General features: G+C 40.5%; 1 protein-coding gene across 1 annotated transcript in view; it reads right to left on the bottom strand.

The window, feature by feature from the left end:
- trps1 (trichorhinophalangeal syndrome I) overlaps window positions 1-19,409 on the bottom strand; it is a 160,207-nt gene that overhangs the window by 113,608 nt on the left and 27,190 nt on the right. The window contains 3 exon segments of the mRNA XM_086014960.1: window positions 172-254; window positions 1,207-1,294; window positions 5,722-5,800. The gene's annotated coding sequence lies outside the window, so the exon portion shown is untranslated.

Consider the following 19,409-nt stretch of genomic DNA (forward strand, 5'->3'; position numbering starts at 1 on the left):
AATATAAAAATCAATCCATTACTAGGTCGCCATGCTTCCTACAATGAGGCCAATAATTCCTTTTTTTTTTTTTTTGTTGCACATTGAAAACCGTTGGTTTTGCAGTTTTGGGACAGAATTTCTGCCAAAATGAATAGAATAAATCCATTAAAAAAGACAGAGTGGACTCACCTTGCTTTCGTGGGCCATAAAAAAACAATTCTGTGGTCTGGTCTCACCGTCCCAATACTTTTGGAGGGGAGCACATTTCTTACCTGGAAGTAAAGCACTTTATCATCCGTCAAACCAAACTAAAAGGCAACCATTGATTAACATGACATTTGGAAAATACGTTACTTTTTCCTTGTTCTGTAAAAATTCTTATTAAACAAATGTTGCATTAACTTCACGATGGCTTCATGAAATCACTCCCCCCAACCCAAAGTTCCCCCCCCCCCCTCCACCCACCCACCGGTCCATCCCAACGCACCACAGCGGAACATTAGCGAATGTGTATTCCTAATTAGCCAGAGTGCTTTTATGTGCCGCTAATGTACTCTGTGCGGAAGCTTCTCTAAGAGCAGCGCAAAGCAGAATCCTAATGTCTGATGGTGATGATGATGACTGAAGAGTGGTGAACAAGCAAAGTGCGATGGAGGGTGCTTGGGGGTTAGTATGGATGCGCTAATTACAAGCAGCAGTTGTTGATCCTAAATAACAGGAGCGCAATGATTACTTATCACTAATTACAGTGCTTGTCTGAATGAATGGATGGAGTTTCATTCATTTTCAAGCAGATATAATTGAGACGTCACCATTTATGTGTATCCTGGTGAGATGTATGGATTTCTCAATGTCCCGCAAAAAAAAAAAAGTCACTCAGTCACGCCCTCTGGAAACAGTCCCTGACACCCGATTCAACGAGTGACACGCAATTTGGTGGACATGTCTATGGGAGTTCACAAGTACCCAGCCATTCCAATCTTCTATTTTCTAACATACATAGTATCAAACAATGTTGCATCACAATTCACAACTTCAAACTGACAAGAAAAAGGTTCCCAACCCCTGGACTCGACCATGCCCTGCTATGAATCCCTTTTCTCTTTCATGTTGAAGTGTCGAACCAATGTGAGCAAGTCACTTTAAATGCAAATTCCAGCCTCCTTATTCAGCCCCTTTTAAAACCAAAAGCACTCAAGACAAAATTGATTAGGCAGCTCTTACATGTAAGTGTTTGTTAGTATGCCGGGCGGAGGGTGGCGATGTAGCACGGTCGGACCTTTCATCACAAGTGCCGGTTACGATCAGCAACCTGCAAACGTCCATCGCAGAGAATCATTATTTATGTCATTATGCATGAACACGGTCAACCTTCATTTTCACTTTGGCTCGGAAAACTTGTACAACAACAACGTGATCGCTTCATATTGTCGATGTCAAATGAAAAATATATTTTTGGGAAATGCTCTTATTTTTACGTGAATGGTGTTTCCGCGTTACAGACATCGCATTAACGTGAAAATTAAGAATTTTCCCAAAATTGGACATAAGTGTTTTACACAGGAGAGCGACAATATACTAATAATTGTTTCTTTGCAGTTAATTAGCTAGTTACATATATGGTTCATTTGTCCGTTTGTTTAGCTGATTATTTAGCTGGTATGTTTCTTTGTAGTTAGTTAACCTGTTAGATAGCTAGCTTGTTTGTTTGTCTGCTTGTTGGCAGATATACAGTTAGCAGTTAATTAGCTAATCCTTTCATTCGGGTTCAGGGTTAGCACCTACCTAGTTAAACGGTAAATTCGGTAGAGGACCACGATATTTGGGAGAGACACTATTCCAAGAAAGCTGGTTAGCTCTCAAATATCAATTACAACGCAAACATAGCAAACAGGAGCATGTAGCTAGCCCTGTTAGTTTGCTGGCAAAATTTTCTGGCACCAAGTCGCCCACTTTTATCGAAATACAATTACTATGCTTATCTAAATGTAGATAAAGCTGTTTTCTGTTGATTTTTCCGGGATTCAGCCAACTATGCGGTCAACTACATAGCTTCATTCAGATGTGACGTTTAACTGAAAAGATTCTGAGTCCTGCGGAAAAAAAAAACATCTCCCAGTTAGTAGCTTCTTAAAAAAAATCGTGTCGTGAGTTTAAAACTTCAGAGGAGGACAAATAGCATTAATAACACGGATGTTTGATGCTGTGTGAAGTAAAGTAATGCCACATGTTGTGTTTCTGTGCTATCCTCCACCGCAAAGAAGACAAAGTAAGGAAAGCGGAACATCTTGTTTAGAGAATGAAAAATAAGAGAAGAGCTATTAGTTATAATTGTGTCTCCGAGGTTGCAATTTTTTTTTTTTTTTTAATGTTTTCATGTATGTTGAACGAGTCTGCCTGTTGGCTACTGACACTGAAACACAAAGGATGATTTAAGCAGATGCACAATTAAACTATGGCCTTTAAATCACCTCATTAGAATGCACAATTAAACAAAACAAAAAAACATGAAATAAACACTTATGTTCACACAAGAATTTTGTTGGGTTGTAATCAAAATAAAAAACAGACTTATTTTTAACTCTTATGGCTAGAAAATAGATAACCCTGAACAAAACATTGCATTTTCCGACAACAGATTTAAATGTAATTGATCTAAGTATTTATCATAGATTTAAATATGCATTTAATTTTTTGGTGTACTATATTACATCTCCATCTTATTTCCATAGCTTTTACATATTTTATATTGAATATATATACGGTATAATTATGTACTGTGTATGTAAAACATCTAATTGTTTAAATTATTCCATCCATTATTCAATAATAGTGGTAAAATGTTCTTTTGTGAACAACGCACAGACACATAAACGCCCAGGCACAAACACACACTCTCAAATGCACGGTGACTTGCATAACACGAATTCATCAACGTTGTCACTTCCACAGTATTAAATGAGAGTGCCGCGTGTTGTGCAATAAGAAGCAAAAAGCACTCCTGAGACAATTTATGGAGCGTGGCTAGCAATGATATTCGCTCCATAAAGTCATGGCTAAAATAAAAGAGACGTCTCAAACACTTAAGTAATCAATAGTGAACGCAACCCTCTTCACTTTGTCTTCCTCTATACTTGTGCACATTCAAACGTCAGCAGGAGTGTAGTCTCTTCCTGTTCGCTCATTCATGAACTAACTTTTATTTTTTGTGAATTTCGACAGGATTTTGTTGTTGTTAATTTGCTTGTCTGTCGCTGCTTAGGTAGTTTGATTTGTTTGCTTATTCACAGCTATTTAACTAGTTTGTTCAATTGTCCCTTATCCAGTTATCTATTATGTTCATGTGTGGTAAATTCAGTATTTTTTTGGTTCGGGATTAATTTGTTCCGCTAGTAGTGAGTTGACGTGAATTTTTCTCCAAATGTTGTTTATGTTTGTTTGTTTGTTTGTTTGTTTGTTTGTTTGTTTGTTTGTTTGTTTGTTTGTTTGTTTGTTTGTTTGTTTGTTTGTTTGGAGCCACTTACATGGGTAGTTTGTTCATTAGTTTCATTAGTTGATCTGTTCAAAATTAATTTGTTCCCAGTTAATTTGTTGATTTGTTCAAAATTAATTTGTTCACAGTTAATTTGTTGATTTGTTTGCCCATACTTATCTTGACAATTTGACTGCAGTTGGTTAATTAATTAACTCATTCACTGCCATTGACGAATTTACTTGTCTTTTCACAGTCCAGCCATTCAATCCTAGGAGATTATTTATATTTTTTTTCACATTTTTTTCAATATTACGGTAAAAGAAGGTCTGAAAATGTCTGGCAGTGAATGAGTTAAATATGACTTATTTCTCTGATCATTTGGAAGTAGTTTATAGGTGTGTTTTACTTTGCTTGATTGTAGTTTGTTAAGCGGTTAATTTGTTCTATGGTAGTCAATTTGTTCATTTGTTTGTTTGCAATTATTTCAATTGTTTTTTTACAGTTTGCTTTTTTACTCAGTTGGTTCTTTTGTTACTTATCCGCAATTTGTTCATTTGTTCATTCATTTGTTTGCAGTTGGTTCGGCTGTTTATTCACTTTTTCGGGGTTCCCAGTTAACTAGTTAACTGTTAGCTAGTTAGTAACTTAGCTAGTTTGTTCATTTGTTTGTTCGCAGCTAGTAAATTTGTTGTTGCGCTCGTTTACAGCTAGTTAATTAAACACCGAATCGCGTGGCGTCACTTTGTATTGTACGTTTCACTTGCACAGTATTTAAGACGGCACCTTTAAAGATGATCAGCGTTCCAGTAGACTCTGATATGTGGTTGCTCCACATTATCGTGTGCGTCCCCGTTTATGTTACGGGGAGCCACAATGTCTAGGTTAGGCACAGTCCACCTCTTAGTCCTCTTTATTTTGTTTCAAAATCTAGTTTCACATTACATTAATTGTATTATACCAGAGACATAGTTTACTATTATTAGATAAATGCACAGAGATAAAGGCCTCCCCTCCAATAAACGCCTCCCTACATCTGCAGCTGAGTAAATACACACCCTGGACCACAATTTGTGGAAATACGGTAGTCTTTTTCATCATTAGGAAGACGACACTTAAAGGCATATTAAATCAGGAATATAGCAGCAATACTACGAGTCTGAAGCGAAAGCAATGCGAACAAAAGGCCGTCTGTACAAATGGTGACGTTAAAGAAACACACACGCGCGCGCGCGCACACACAGAGGCCAGCAGTTACCGCTCGCTCGTTAGTTGAGGTAATGTTTATACAGCATTATGCCATGGCACACAAACATTCAAATGCTTCTTGTTCAACATGGAGCACTTGGGCAGAAAGAGGAGGGGGGGGAAAAAAAGAAGACATGTAAAGTTATATTTGAGTCACATGTAATAGCTGCAATTATATATTGGCGATATGGAAGGCCTGACTGTGTGTGGAGTGTGTGTGTGTGTGTGTGCGTGCGTGTGTGTCTACACTGGAACAAAGGGCCACTTGTGTCAGGGGCCCGCTCACTGCAGCTCTTACCGTAATGATATTCCAACGCTTGTACTCAGTCTGTATGTGCGCGTGTTTGTGTGTGTGTGTGTGTGTGTGTGATGTTGAGTCTAGAAGGGAAATGACTAGCGCGCCATGCCAGATCCTTCCTACCCCCCTATCGCCACTCGCAAGCCATTCACAAAGACACACCCCACACATGGGTCTCACACTCGCGCTGTCCAGTATACGCTATAGTCACATAGCGTGAATTAGTTGTATCTCTACAATCTCTACATTTAGATTTGCCAATCTGAGTGTGGGATTGTGTTTGTGCATGAGTACGTGTGTTCCTGTTTTTATACGTCGTGTGGCACATAACTTGACGCCCCACCTTTATCGTGTGGGCATTTTGATTCGGAGGGGATCTTTTAGTTGGTCACAACAAGAGCAATGATGACTGTGCATGTGCGCGTGTTTTTGACTCTCTTTGTGTGTCACATAACTTGACGTCTAACCTTTATTATCTTCGGTCCACGCAAAAACAGCGCTACGATGGATTCCTTTCGTTAGGCCGTGTGCGTGCGCGCGTGTGTCTGGGTGTGTGCATGGTGTTCTTCCACTTATATATTCTTACCCTCGCTGAGGTCATTGAGTTTGCAAGGCAGTGTCAATTTTAGCGCCAATTTAGTCGCACAAATTCCATACAATGAAAAAGTTCTTAGCAGACTCTGTGTCTGTGATTATTAGGGGTGTGTGCGTGCGTGTGTACCGTGTGATCCAGATGGATTTTCCACCAGGCTCTCCTTGATGGGCGGATCGGAGCAAAGAGACATGCCAGGTGCTTTTCACTAGGCGCGCACACACACACACACACACACACAGAAGAGTGACATTTAAATATGATTATATTATTATTAAGATATTAACTCTACTACTTCGCCTCTATTTTTTTTCCAAAACTATATATGCAAGTGCCATATGGGCAATTATTTGAATGTCATTAGATGGATAGGTGGGTTGGTTGGGTGGAGGGATGGCTGGGTGGATAGATTGAAACTGTATTCACCTCAAGGGGAAAATCACAAATATTATAAATTGTAGTCTTAGATTTTAAGGTATATTCTAGTAAAATATGGTGCAGCACTATTCGATAAATATGATTCTAATATGTATATTTTTAGTTTTAGGCCTCCCTTTACAATTGTTAAGTGAAACTGACATTTAAGTCATTTAAGATGTGCAAACTACTTGAATTTCATATTCCCCCCCCCCCTGCTCTTAACTTTTTATTCATTATTTAATTTTATTTTTTTAACTCCTTCTTCTGTTATGACATGTAACTGACATTTAAGGCAACCATTGTCGTTTGGCAAAAAAAAGGTTTTAATCCAATGTCATAAGGGGTAAATATTTCCAACTTTTTAAATACATTTATTATTGTAAATTGCTCCAGGGCTCCCCCTACAGTTGTAAAAAAAAAAAAATAATCAAAATGTCATTCCATTAGTGTTTTTACTAATACATTAAATCATGTCTGTCAAGAAATGTTATTGTCAAGCTGATGAATTTATATGAAATAAATATATGTATTTAAAAAAATGCCAACATTTTCTATGTATGTTTTTATTTATGGCCAACTTGCATCTAACGGTGTCACACACACCGCCCGTGAGGATTTTTATTTTTGTGCTGAGACAGCATTGGAAAAAAAAAGTGGCAGGGAAATCTCTACTCCAGCCCGAGAAAAAAAAAAAAAAAAAAAATCAATTTTCATTAACATACCGGTTTGATGATGTAGCTTTAGGATAGCGTGGCAACATAAAGAAGCCAAGGCGGAGATAGAAAAGGGATTTAGAAGCGCACTTGAGATGACAAGAGTATGAAACGAGGCGGATTTAAAGAGAAGGAAAACACGATAAAAACAACACAAGAGGCAAAAAGCAGTGTTGAAAGACGGCGAGAGCTGGGTGGTCGATGCGTTTTGACTCTTTTAAAGCTCTAGTCTGCTGTGAAAAAAAAAAAAAAAACTGTTTCCCTCCGTGCCGTATACATATCGTCAATACGCTGTCTCCAATTTAAATGGCTTCAATTTTCTCTCTCAACACACAAACACAAGCGATGTAAATCAGAGCACTGCAACAGGGCCTCCGGCAAAGAACAAACAAACAATTGTAATGAAACCCCTTTAACTATAAACAAACAACTTTTAGTTGTTTTTTTTTTTACAACAATATTCATTCTTCTTTCACTTAATTAGGCTGAGCACAAGTTTCCAAATGAACAAAGATAACTTTGTTCTCTGTGTTTGATTACAGATTTTGGTGTAGAAACGTGACAGGAAACTTTGTTGCAAAGATATTGCCATTAAAATAAACTCTATAATGATATTTTAAAGAAATAAAATGATGATGCAATCCCTCATAATTATTAACACTGAAAAAAGTCTAAATAATATTTTGGCTAAAATATATTGCACATAAAAATACAAATAAATTGCTTCAAAACAAACGGTTCAAAATGATGAAATGCAAATGTATTCAACTTAAAAGTTAAATACAACTGAACTGTACTTAGGTAGTCATTTTTTTGTTTACCATTAGAGGGACCCTGAACAGCACGCGGGCAATGATTTTTTTAAAAAATTTTTGCTTCTACCTACCCAGCTTCCTACAGTTTGTATTTACCTTCTTCTATCTTTCCAATTGATCAGTTATTATAAGTTTATAAGAAAAAATATATTAAAGGCAGTTTTAACTTAGCTTGTGTTAGGACTAATTAGATTGTGGTAGTGCAGTAGAATAGAATAGTGGTCAAGGACATTTATCTACTCAAGTGAGGCATCCAATAATAATTACTAAGCAAAGTTACAAGTGTAGTTCAATTTATGGTCCGAGTATTCACTTTTGAGGACTTGCTGTCTGATTTGTATTCTTTTTTGCCTTAAGTATCGGTTGCTGGTATCGGCGGTGTTCACGATACATTGAAATAAAGGAACGGCGGCAAAACACAAGAAATGAGACCGACTGGGCAGAGTTAATAACACTAAATATGGACCAACACAACATTCATGTCAGACTCTACTGGAAAGATAAGCATATATACTTTAATACTGCGTAGTGAACTCGGTAGGATTCCACACTTTAATCCTTTGAAGTGCCTTGGTAGGTGCTGCTGTTTTGGTTGGCGACAGCAAAATGGATTAAGCAGCTAACTCTTCATTGTTCCTTGGCTGAAATTACAACTACTTAAAATTTGGTGGTGTTTACTCGAGGGAGCAGGCAAATGATTTCAATCTCTCGGCATTGTGATTTGAGCGTGATATAGGGGTTAGTGCCTGCGGTCAGACAAAAAGGGGGAGGGAGAAAGTGAGAGGTGGAGAGCAAGTACGTGATATAGAGAGCGGCGAGGAGAAACATAAAGAAGAAGAGAGGAGAGAACGAGAGAAGGGGGGAAATGAGAAAGGCACAGAGGTGTGCAACACTCCATCACAGCAAACAAGTTAAGGCCTTAAGGACCCCGCACACACTAGATGGATGTCTTTGTGTTGTGTACAACAGAGCAAGGGGGAGAGCGGACAAGTGTGTGTGTACGTGTGTGTGCGTGTGTGTGCCTGCTGCCCCTAGCGCAGAGATTTGGAACCTCCACAGGCTACACAATCCATTTAAATGTAACCACAGTTGGGCAAGTCCAAAATGTAATAAATTACACACCGCCAGTTCATGTTACTTGAAAGTAGCGTGCGACTTATTTTGGTTCGAGAGATGCAGCAACTGAACCGGAGTCATAGTCGTCGTTTCCGCAGAGCAGAGAGTGTACATGCCTGTGAGTATTGTTGCACGCACTGTTTGTATGCGTAATTGAAAATGTATAAATACCGCATGAACAATGCTAATACCTGTTAGGCAGCCTATGGCATTTCACATTGTTAGCGTTAAGCTAGCAGCCTTTCGATAGACGAAATGATTTTGTGTGGGTTGAACATTGATTTTAAATGTTGAAATATAAAATGTTGATTTTCTTCTCTTTTGTGTGTCAATTTTACAGTAACCTTCAACTGGGAAAGACAAAAGTTTCATGTTTAAATCTGGTAAAAATAGTATAAATGTCACCTCAAATTTCCAAAAACAATCATGTAGTAATTTTAATGGGGCAACCATCTGCTTAACTTCATACCCGTACTTTTTCCCTTTTTTTTTTTTTTTTTAATAGATAAAAATAAGTCTTGTATACAAGACATCGCCAACTACTGGCCTGGCATGCACATTACAGTATTTTCAGGCCATTTTACTGCTACATGCGAATGTGCTACATTTGATCAGTTTAGTCTGTTTGGTTGTCATGCATAATACATATGCATGATATATACATATATCATTTAAAAAAATAAAACATTTTCAGTTTTTTTTGTAGCAGTCTCATTTTTGTAAATGAGATAAATAACTGGTTAATGTTATTTCCTACAAATACGATGTAACCTTTTTACTGTAACACACCAGCCACAGGCCACACTTGAAGCTGAAGTAGAGTTTATCATTTTCTTCATTGTGGGGGGTCGCTCAGGCAAAGTGACACTGATTTTCTGGTCAATAGTCACATCCAGATGTGGTTTTGTGTCATTTTTCACAACATTTCCTACCACATTCTTGTGGCAACACCCTTGATACGATCGGGGAAAGCAATTCGTCATTGTTTCACAGGGCCATGCGAGCCACGGGGGGGGGCCTCGAAACACAGCCATCCTTGCCCGCTCCATCGTACTTGCCTTTCAATCTGTGAACATATTCATGTTGTTGATTTGTTCCCTTTCCAAGAATATTTGAGCATCTCGCCGCTCTTCTTCACATCTTTCATGTTTTTTTCGCATCCCCGCCACGCAAATCCGACTGTATCTGTGCGCCCTTTGTAATTATTTCTCCTTCTAAATTCATAAAACATGTTCAACTCAAGCCCCATGACACATACACACACACACATATTCATATACATGTAGAGTATATAATTTGTGTCCTGTTTGTAATTATCAATCCATTTGGGGATTTGAAGAGTTTCTGTATGGAGCTTAAAAAGGCTTGTTGTTCTCTTCCGACAAAACCACATCTGAAAGAACACACACACGCACGCACACCACAAGAATCTCATAGGAGTGGAAGCCACAGTGTTTGAAGATAAGGTTTTTTTTTTTTCCCCTCCTCATCCTCGCCTCCTCCTGTGTGTGTCTCTAGTGAATAATGTAGTTTATGAACAAAGTTTATGAAACACATTTTGCCAAGCAAAGCGCACACACACTCACACGTACAAACAAACGCAGAAAGCGCGTTAAAATGGCGGCGAAATGACGACGGGATATGTCTGGCTTGTTGTCGGGCCAAATATAATAGCAGTTGGCGGCCACAACGTCCCACAGGACATTATCTTCATTTTCTGTGGGTGGAATTAATAACCAGAGGTGGGAGTAAGTCACAAGGAAGTCTCAAGTCTTAACCGTCAAGTTTCAAGAAAATCCCAAGTTGATGTAAAAAAAAAAAAAAAAAAAGAAAAAAAGACATTTCACAAAGTGACCTAATCCTTCCACATTTCTCCGCCGATTTAATTGAATATCTTATGTTAGCATGCCTTCTGTTAGCATGTTAGCATTTCAGCAATTCCCAATAGAAATAGTACACTAGCACAAGGCAAGACGTAAAATCCACAATGAATGCACTAACAATTCTCATTATATTATCTTTTTGAAATCTCATTCGACTTCTCTTTATTTCACGTAATTCCACGGCGGAATAGACATACTGAGGTCTCGGCCATTAATTCTGATAGATGCTAAATTGGAACTACAGTATAAATCCAGCCTGAGTCCTCAGCATTAAGTGCACAGTGTGGAGTCTGAATTAAGGTTTTATTTAATGAGGCCAGGAGCAGACAGAGTGACATTTACTCACATGGAGTCGCTGCCTAATTGCCTCTACGGTGGCCACGGAGGTCCAAGTCAAAGTGCCTTGGGAACGACGCTGTTCATTTTCATCGGGACAGCCGAGCAAGAGCATACTAAGGCCCAGACACACCACTTAAGACTTTAAAGCAAGGCCATCAGAATTAGGAGACAGTATTAAAAAGCATTCAAGAACAGTGGTTCTCAAACCTTTTAGCAAAGTACCACCTTAAAAAAAGACGGATTCCAACATTAAAATATGCCAGCGTTATACATCATACACACACATTCTCTCTTCCTCTCCCTCAACTAACACGCAGAGATGCACAGCAGGGCCCATTGAGGGGGGGGAAATTAACAATATGCAAACAAGTAGCCCACCGTGAGTTGTTGACACCTAAACAATGAAAACAAAATTACTCCGCTCTGCACACACACACCCCACACACACACACACACTCTCACACCTGCACACGCAGCAGGGTATGTGAAGTGGGACAGTGATTAAATTGGGTGCCACAGGCAGAAATTGGCAGTCGACGCAGCTTGGTGATATACAGACACACTCAACACATTGACTCATTACACTTTTGACGAAAAGTTGGGCCGCGCAACGCCATTAAATCATTCAAATGTTTCCGTGCATTCTTCTTTTTCACAGGGAGGCTTTTTTTTGTGTTTGCTTGTTTGGTAAAAACGACCAACAAGACAATTTATTTAAAAGTACAAATGTACTGTAGCCTATGTTTCATCCATACCAAGCAGCCAATTAGATAGCTCTGACCTAAACTGATTGCAAGCGCTAACTTTTTTAAAATGCGATTTTTTAGTAACAATTGTTCTTTTTCATACCATTTCTAATCAATAAAATCAGATGATTAGCTTCTATTTTCTAATACCCTGTCATTTCTATTATTCATTTTATCCAATTAATTGAATTACATGATTGGATGGTGGAAAGTAAACATTAACATAAAGGTAATTATTGTGTCAAAAGCGTAAATAACTTTCTGTGTCGAAGCAAACTAAAAAGTTAACAAATCAAACAAAAAATATCAATCTATTCTTTTTCTTCCGCTTACCTGAGGTCGGGTCGCGAGGGCACCAGCTTTAGCTTTAGCATTGAATGAAAAATTAATTATGCTAATACATAGCATCGCTATAAAATACGGTGCAATAGTTTACGTTAACATTCGATAGTACATCTGCGCTCAACAGCAATGGAAAGAAAAAAAAAAAAAAAAACAGCAGCTAACAATTCTGCATGGTCATCCACATGGCTACAGGCGAACATTCCCGGGGATTACTATGGCTTGCTGGGACATAAAAGTAAAAAGTCATTGTGGCAGTTGTTGTGTCTCTTCTAAGGATGTAAACAAGTTGGAGGACAAATAAAGTAACCATTCGGAGGCGAGCGGCAACTAAATTGAGGTCACATATGAAGTACACACACATTCAGTACAGTCGTCTATAATCTGAAAAGAGGCTGCTTGGCTCAGCATTTTAGGCAAGATAGATGGCGGTGGGAGCATTTCTTGGCATTTTGTGTGTGTGTGTGTTTTTTTTTTTTTTTTCCTTCTTGATAAACAGCCCACGTGGTCGCCCTGTCGCCTGTCGCATGCCGCAGAAAATGCTCCGGAATTTCCTATTATGATAAGGCAATTCAACAATTGGGGCGTAAATACAATGGAAGATGCGGTAAAAGAAAAGAAAAAAAAAAATCAAAATCAATATGACCTGGTGAGCGTTGTCTTTTTGTGAATGCGCGTGGCAAAAAGATGCATTCAAATGAGAGGAAAATGCTACACTTGCCAGGATTTTTGGGGCGCTGATGTACCACTGAGTGAATCACATGAAGCTCAAGCACCACGACTAAGCAGGTATGTGGTAACCGTGGTAACCAGTGATGAGCTCCAGTGGGTAGGATCCAATCAAGTATATCAATTTTTATGATTCCAAAACAGTTACTGTACATATTTTGAACTCGTTTCAGGTCACCCTTAAGATCAAATGGCTTAAAGGTGATTTGATTATTAAAAAAAATAAATAAATAATGCATCAACTTGCCATAGCTTCCACTAACAACCCAGGCGAAACAAGGCTCCTCCCCAACATACAAAGTTTGTTTCGCAGTTAAGATGTATCACTTCAACATACGTTCTTGACAAAAATGACTGTACTAATTTCCTATTTAGACAGGGCTTTGACACCATCTTGTGGCACAGTATAAAGACGCGTTAAACACCATATAAAAAAACTAAACTACAACTAAAATACAGTAAAACTAGACTCCTGTATATTACAATTTAAGTAAAAAGTAAATGAGAGTAGAGGCTATGACAAGTTCAGCCACTTTCAATCCAGAGCTACTACATTGCGTGAACAACAGCGTTAACATCTGATAAGTGGTGTCAATGTGTCTGCTGCTTGCATCACATGCACTGATCTGCACTCAAAATCTACTCTATGCATTGTAGTTTGTGAAGTGCTGCTTTCACGAGGGAAAATATTGTTGTCTTCATGGGCACTCATTTTCCACACTTGCGCACTATACTTCAAGAAACCGCTAGCCTCTTCGCAACCCCCTTAGCTCCTCCCTTGGTCGACATGGCGACGAAAGCCGTGGCATGGCGTCTATTACAGCGCAAAATACCGCTCTGAGCTGGACATAGGATACACTGCAGATGAGTGTTATTAAATATTTCACCACATGATATACTGTGTACACAATGTGGAGTAAACGAGGATAAAATGTGAAAATTATCCCTCGGGGTTCCTTGAGTTATCTCTCCTAAGTGTGCCCTTGTCATCCGCCGCACAAATTATTACCGTTGTTAAAACAGTAAGCGGGACTCCAAACGCTCCAACCTTCAAAAGTACAAAAAACTGCACGCTTGCCAACATGAATCCTGCACTTTACTTCTCATTGACCTTCACGCACACGCCCACACACACAAGCATGAAGAAAATGTTGCTGCTGTAAAAGGTCAACGTGTACATGCAGTCTGGTGAATCCTTCTCTTGAGTTTTCTATCTGATGTTGAGTTTTTTTTCCGATGTGCGCGCGTGTACGCGTGTGTATTGCCATTCCGTGTTATTGTATTACATCAGGAGTAATCATTTCAAAATCGCAAACAAATCAGTAAGAGCCAAGCAACTTTGTGTTTTCCAAGGCTTTATAGTGATGTGTATGTTTATGGATGTGGAGTAACGTTGACTCGCCAGAAGTCATCGACGATGCGTTTCAATGCGCCACAAGCCGCAGCTAGCGTGGGCCATAATTCAGATTTATGCTTACATACTCAATAAGAGCACAGTGCGGCATCACTCACTGTATGTGAGCGCATGTTAGAACATAAGGACGCCTTTTGCCTAATAAACCTAAAACATGGTCTGTTCTTGTGCTTGTGACTTCTAGCTACGCTGCGATTCCAGTTGAAGCAATTGAGCGTGGACTTGCAGCGGAAATGTCCACAGACGACAGAAGCCGGAATTGATCTCCGTTGGCATCCATTGGTGCGACTCGGCTCATTAGTGCAGCTCTTTGTACAGGATCAACTTTATTACCTCCAGTGGGAAACCGCTAGGGTCAGACGCAATAAAATGATACGTAATTAATTGTGCAACGATTACAGCAGCCCGTCATCTTCTTCAACTTCTTTAAGTCAGTTAACAAATCAATTGCATTACAGTTTATGCCAAGGAGTGATATCAAATAAATGACGTGAACAGGGCATTTGTTATTGATCAGCGTCGTTGAACGTTATGGGAATTGGCCGGGGACCTGGATGTCCCATTGTGTTCCCTCGGGTTGACTGACAAGCACACTTGCGCTTCGATTTATCGTGGTGAGAAAAAAAAAAAAAAAAAAAAAAATCGGCAACGGAAAATCGCGGTTGCGTGCAAACACTTCCGTAAATCACAACCACAGCAAAAAACAACAACAACAACAAAAAAAACAATCCGCCGAAATAAATCATCATCTCCTTTTCAAAAGGGATAGCGCATTATGAAGGCCATCAGGGAGGATTTACTGCCGGGCCTGTTGTATTATGCTGCATTAGTTTTATGGAAGCATACCCGATACAATGTTGTCGCAAAGCAGCAATTATTAATTATTGCTGGAGCAGCGGTGCACGGCGTGTAAATCAGAAAGCTCGGCAAAATGTCGACGATATACTTCTGCTTCCAAATAAATACACGCAAGTGGGTTATTTTGAAAATCACTTCCTGTTCTTCCTTCTCAGCCAAACAGCAATGGCCGCTTGCCTGTTTGAATTCCGCTTCCATCATACACACACATATCATGCAAGGCATCCGTGTGTGAGGATTGCTTTATTAGGTTTTGCCCTTTATTTGTTCTAGCCCAAACAGATGGGCAGTTCTAATCAAACCGGCCCTGCCGTCTCCCATCTGTGTGATATATTAATTTGTTTTGGGGTTTTTTTCTTTAAATTCACAATGAGTCAATCTGGAATAGCAGGGATTTTTGCCCTTTTGGAATCTGCCTATTCTAATTTCATACAGTATCTCCTTCATAACAGACAGGCATTTGCCTTTTAAGGCCTAGATAGAACAAAAAGACGCTGGCCAACAGTGACAGACGCTTACCCCCTGTGACGTCCGGCTGGCTGTCGGCACGCCACACTGGAGGAATACACCGCAACGACAGACAGCGACGCTGACCATTAAAGTACTTTCTGCGCATGGATAAGATGTAATACCCTTCCATACCATCGGCGGCGCTAGTCACCATTTCTCATGGTTAGAAAAATCCAACCGGAAAGCTGTTGGCCGCGGGGGGATTATAAAAACGTAAACAATGCATCCAGCTATATTCTAAAGTAAACCATCACGTTCTTGACACGGTATTGTGAAATACTTACATTGTCAACCCTCGCTCTTTGTAAGAAGATTAAGGCAGCGGAGGCATGCTCATTGTTTTTCCGCATTTGTCACTTCCCGTTGGTGCTCCGAGCGCTGACTTGCTAGCTAAAAGCCAATCAGAGTGACCAAATGTCACGACTGGCGACACCGAACGCCCCCAAGACGCTTACAGACGGGTTGCGACACTACGACGGTGGCCACTACGCCAAACAGACGGCGCATTCAGACGCCACCACGCTTCACCACCTCCGACGTCGGTTTGGCCTATCAGGGCCTTTACGCGGCTTTCACAAGTTGGGAGTACTCAGAGAAAACCCACGCGGGCAGGGAAAAGAACATGCAAACTCCACAGAGAGATTCGAACCCAGAACCTCTCCACCGTGACAAACACGGATTACAAGTAATACGAGCGCTGGTCCGACAATAGCGGTCAAATCAATGTGTTCCCGTTGCGTGAGGAAACCAAAGTGTGAAAGGGGTCTTTATCTTGCACTTTGAGCTTCCATCACCTCATTCCGTCACTTTGCCAAACACGACAATCAATCAGAAGAGGGCGCCCGCTAAAATGTTGACACTTTGGAGACGTCACGTCTTCAACTGTCAGCTGCGTGTCGTTTTCCAAAAAGGGTTTACTCGAACAAACAAACACACGCACCTCTAAAAATGTACATGTGTATGCGTGTGTTTGCGCGGGTTGGACTGTGTGCGCTTGCACATATGTGCCGCACCGGTGTTTTCTTAGGTGTGTTGTCAGGAAGCCGGCTGTCAGACATGACGGCTGAGGTTGCGCTCATTAGACGCTTGCGCACGCGGGCGCGCGCGCGCGCAGGCGCAGGTTTAAGGGGGTGCCTGGCGCGGAAAACAGAGAAGTCATTCAGACAAACTGCACCTGTTTTGGGGGAAAATGGTTTAACAAGCGGTTCCAGCGGAGAGAAATACCTGCTCGTAAGCGCAGACACACTGACGGACCGGCACACACAAACACACGGGGCTTGGAAAAGTGGAGGAAAATAACAGGAGCATCCAACGGAGCAAACGGTGTTGGATTGAAGAAGGGATAGATTGATAAAAGAGGGATCGAGATGTCAACTGAGTGATGGATGGATGGATGGATCCGGGGCAATTGATAAGATGCACGGATGGACAGAAGGATAGGACCCGCGACGCAGAGGACCGCATTCTCTTCAAAAACTTTCCTCATCGAGGCAGCAAGAAAAGCAAAATGATTCCCCCTCCCAAAAGTATGCTAACGAGCTTTGAGCACGGCGTGAATTAGCCCCGCGGTGTTCTACAGAGATGGTGTACACGCCTCCTGCTGTCAAGCGGCGTGAAGGGTGACTCGGGCATCATTTGCATACAATTCCTATTAAGCGGACGTTAGCCAGCTAGCGCGCCGCCGTTGCCTCGGAACACTGGCGAGAGATGCCAGGAGTCAACGGGTCAAAAGCACCGCGGCGGGAAGATGAACGATGGGGGAAATTTATGTCGCGGCAAAAAAAGGAAGACAGAAAAAAGGCTGAGTCAACTTTATCACACAATGTTTTGCGGTAGTAGCTCGGGAACCTTGTGCTCAACACATGTTCTCCAGATACCAACGTTGAACCTCAATCAGTTCGCTCCGAGAACGTCGGTAGAATCTTGATCAAACTGATTGAAATCCCCCAATCCAGATTGTAAGGATTATGAGTTTGACGGTGACGCGTTCGAAATCGATAAAACATGCACGCTATGGCACATACTGGACTGTTAAGTAAGCAAATCGAGCGCGAGTTCTAAATACTATTCAGGTAGAGGAAGAGGGCGGGGCTGAAGGCAACGGGCAGGGATAAGAGATACGATTTTCATCCGGGATCATGATATTCAGTGATGTGAGGCTGCGGATGAGACAGACTGAAAAGCTTCACATAATACGAAAAGACACTTGCCGTAAGGACACCGCGCGTGGCGGTTTCAAGGGTTTTTAATTTCTGCTATACAATTTCATCTCTCTTGCAAGATGAAAACTAGAAAGACAACTGCGTGTTTCCCACTGTTTATTACAGTAATATAAAAACACAACACCGCATTAATATATCATCAATACTGCGGTTGAATGTTTGGAACAGACAATAAATCGTTTTGTGGCTCCTTCTAATTTTTTTTCCCATTTTTTTTTTTTTTTTTTTTTTTTTTTTTTAAACATTGCCCACTCTCAGCCTTGTTCTTATTAGATTTAATGTAGAAAGCCATTTTAAAAATGTGCAAATCACAGCAGTGAAGCAATAAAAAGAAGAGTAGTATCTTGCTGCAACACATTCACATCGCAAACAGACTGTGGTTAAAGTCTCATGTTTGATTATTATTATCATTCTTTATTTAAACAATTGCAAATAGAAAATATATATATATATATATATATATATATACATATATGTATATATGGCATTTCTATCTCAGGGGCTTTATTAATCTATAACGTAACATAAAATTTTTGAAAAAAAACAATGCCCCACAATGTTTGTGTAGAAATATTTACAAAGAAATTGCTTTTATAAAAAGAAAAATAGTTATTTGAAATTTTTTTGTAAACAACCTTTTTTATTGTCCTAGGTTGTTTGATTACAAAACGCGTGATGAGTACTAGCTCATTAAGGCAGTCTGTAGCCCTGCATTGGTAGCGGGCCACACAACTATGTTTTAAAAAAAGAATAATAACAATAATAAAACAAGTTAATTCTTTCATGCTCACTGAACTGTGCTCTCTCACATGCCGACACTTTGAATTCCGAAGTTTTGAACAAAACTTTTTAACGTACTTTCTCGAAAAATGTTATTCACGTTCCAAATCGTACGATTTCTTGAAATGCACAACATGCGCAACACATGAGTGAATCATTTCATGCTCGCCGAACTGAGCCCTTGACGTCCTTTTTTTTTTTTTTTTTTTGATTCAGTCCAATTTATCGGAATAGTTTTGAACGTCAGTGCCCAATTTGAACAAGTGTATCACTGGAAGAAATTAGACTTTACATAAATCAATCAAATTAGAGAAGAGCGTGAGGGAAAAACTCGAAGTACATCAAATAAGGCTTCGGGAATTATTGAGAAGGATCAAGCCGACAGCAGCTCCGGTTGGAATACGGCTACGGTATCATCATGCACACGTGGAGGACCACACACGTGGACTTGACACGCTTCCATGCAGCTAACAGCGCATCGCTCCTTGCACGTACAATTAAAGTGGAACGATCCCCCGGAGGGAGGCGGTTATCATAAATATGGAAAACCCACGGCGGGCCTTTCTTCCTGCTTCGGCGCGCGCCAGCGTCGGCGTGTTTGCGCCAGCCGGCTAAGCGCGACGGCAACGGTTCCGTCGCTCTTGGCCGACCGTCAATGTGTGTGTTCCCCGTCGACGTTGGTGTTCTTTCCCCCCACCGGGTTCGGCCGGAGGAATTGCACCCCGGGTGGGAGAGTGACTCAGCCGAGCTTGATTGTGCGCGCGGAGCTTGTTTAGGTTTGCGCCATTTCCACGGGAATCTCCTCTGTAATCCCCGGTGTGGCTTAGGATGAAGCTAACAGAGCCACATGCATCCATCCCACATAATCAAGCAAAAACTTTCAAGTGAAATGTTTGACGCACACTGCGCACTGTGTCGACGGTTCCGAAA

Source organism: Filicampus tigris, chromosome 18 (assembly GCF_054856515.1).
Source record: "Filicampus tigris isolate MCC_2025a chromosome 18, RoL_Ftig_1.0, whole genome shotgun sequence".
NCBI classification, from domain to species: Eukaryota; Metazoa; Chordata; class Actinopteri; order Syngnathiformes; family Syngnathidae; genus Filicampus; species Filicampus tigris.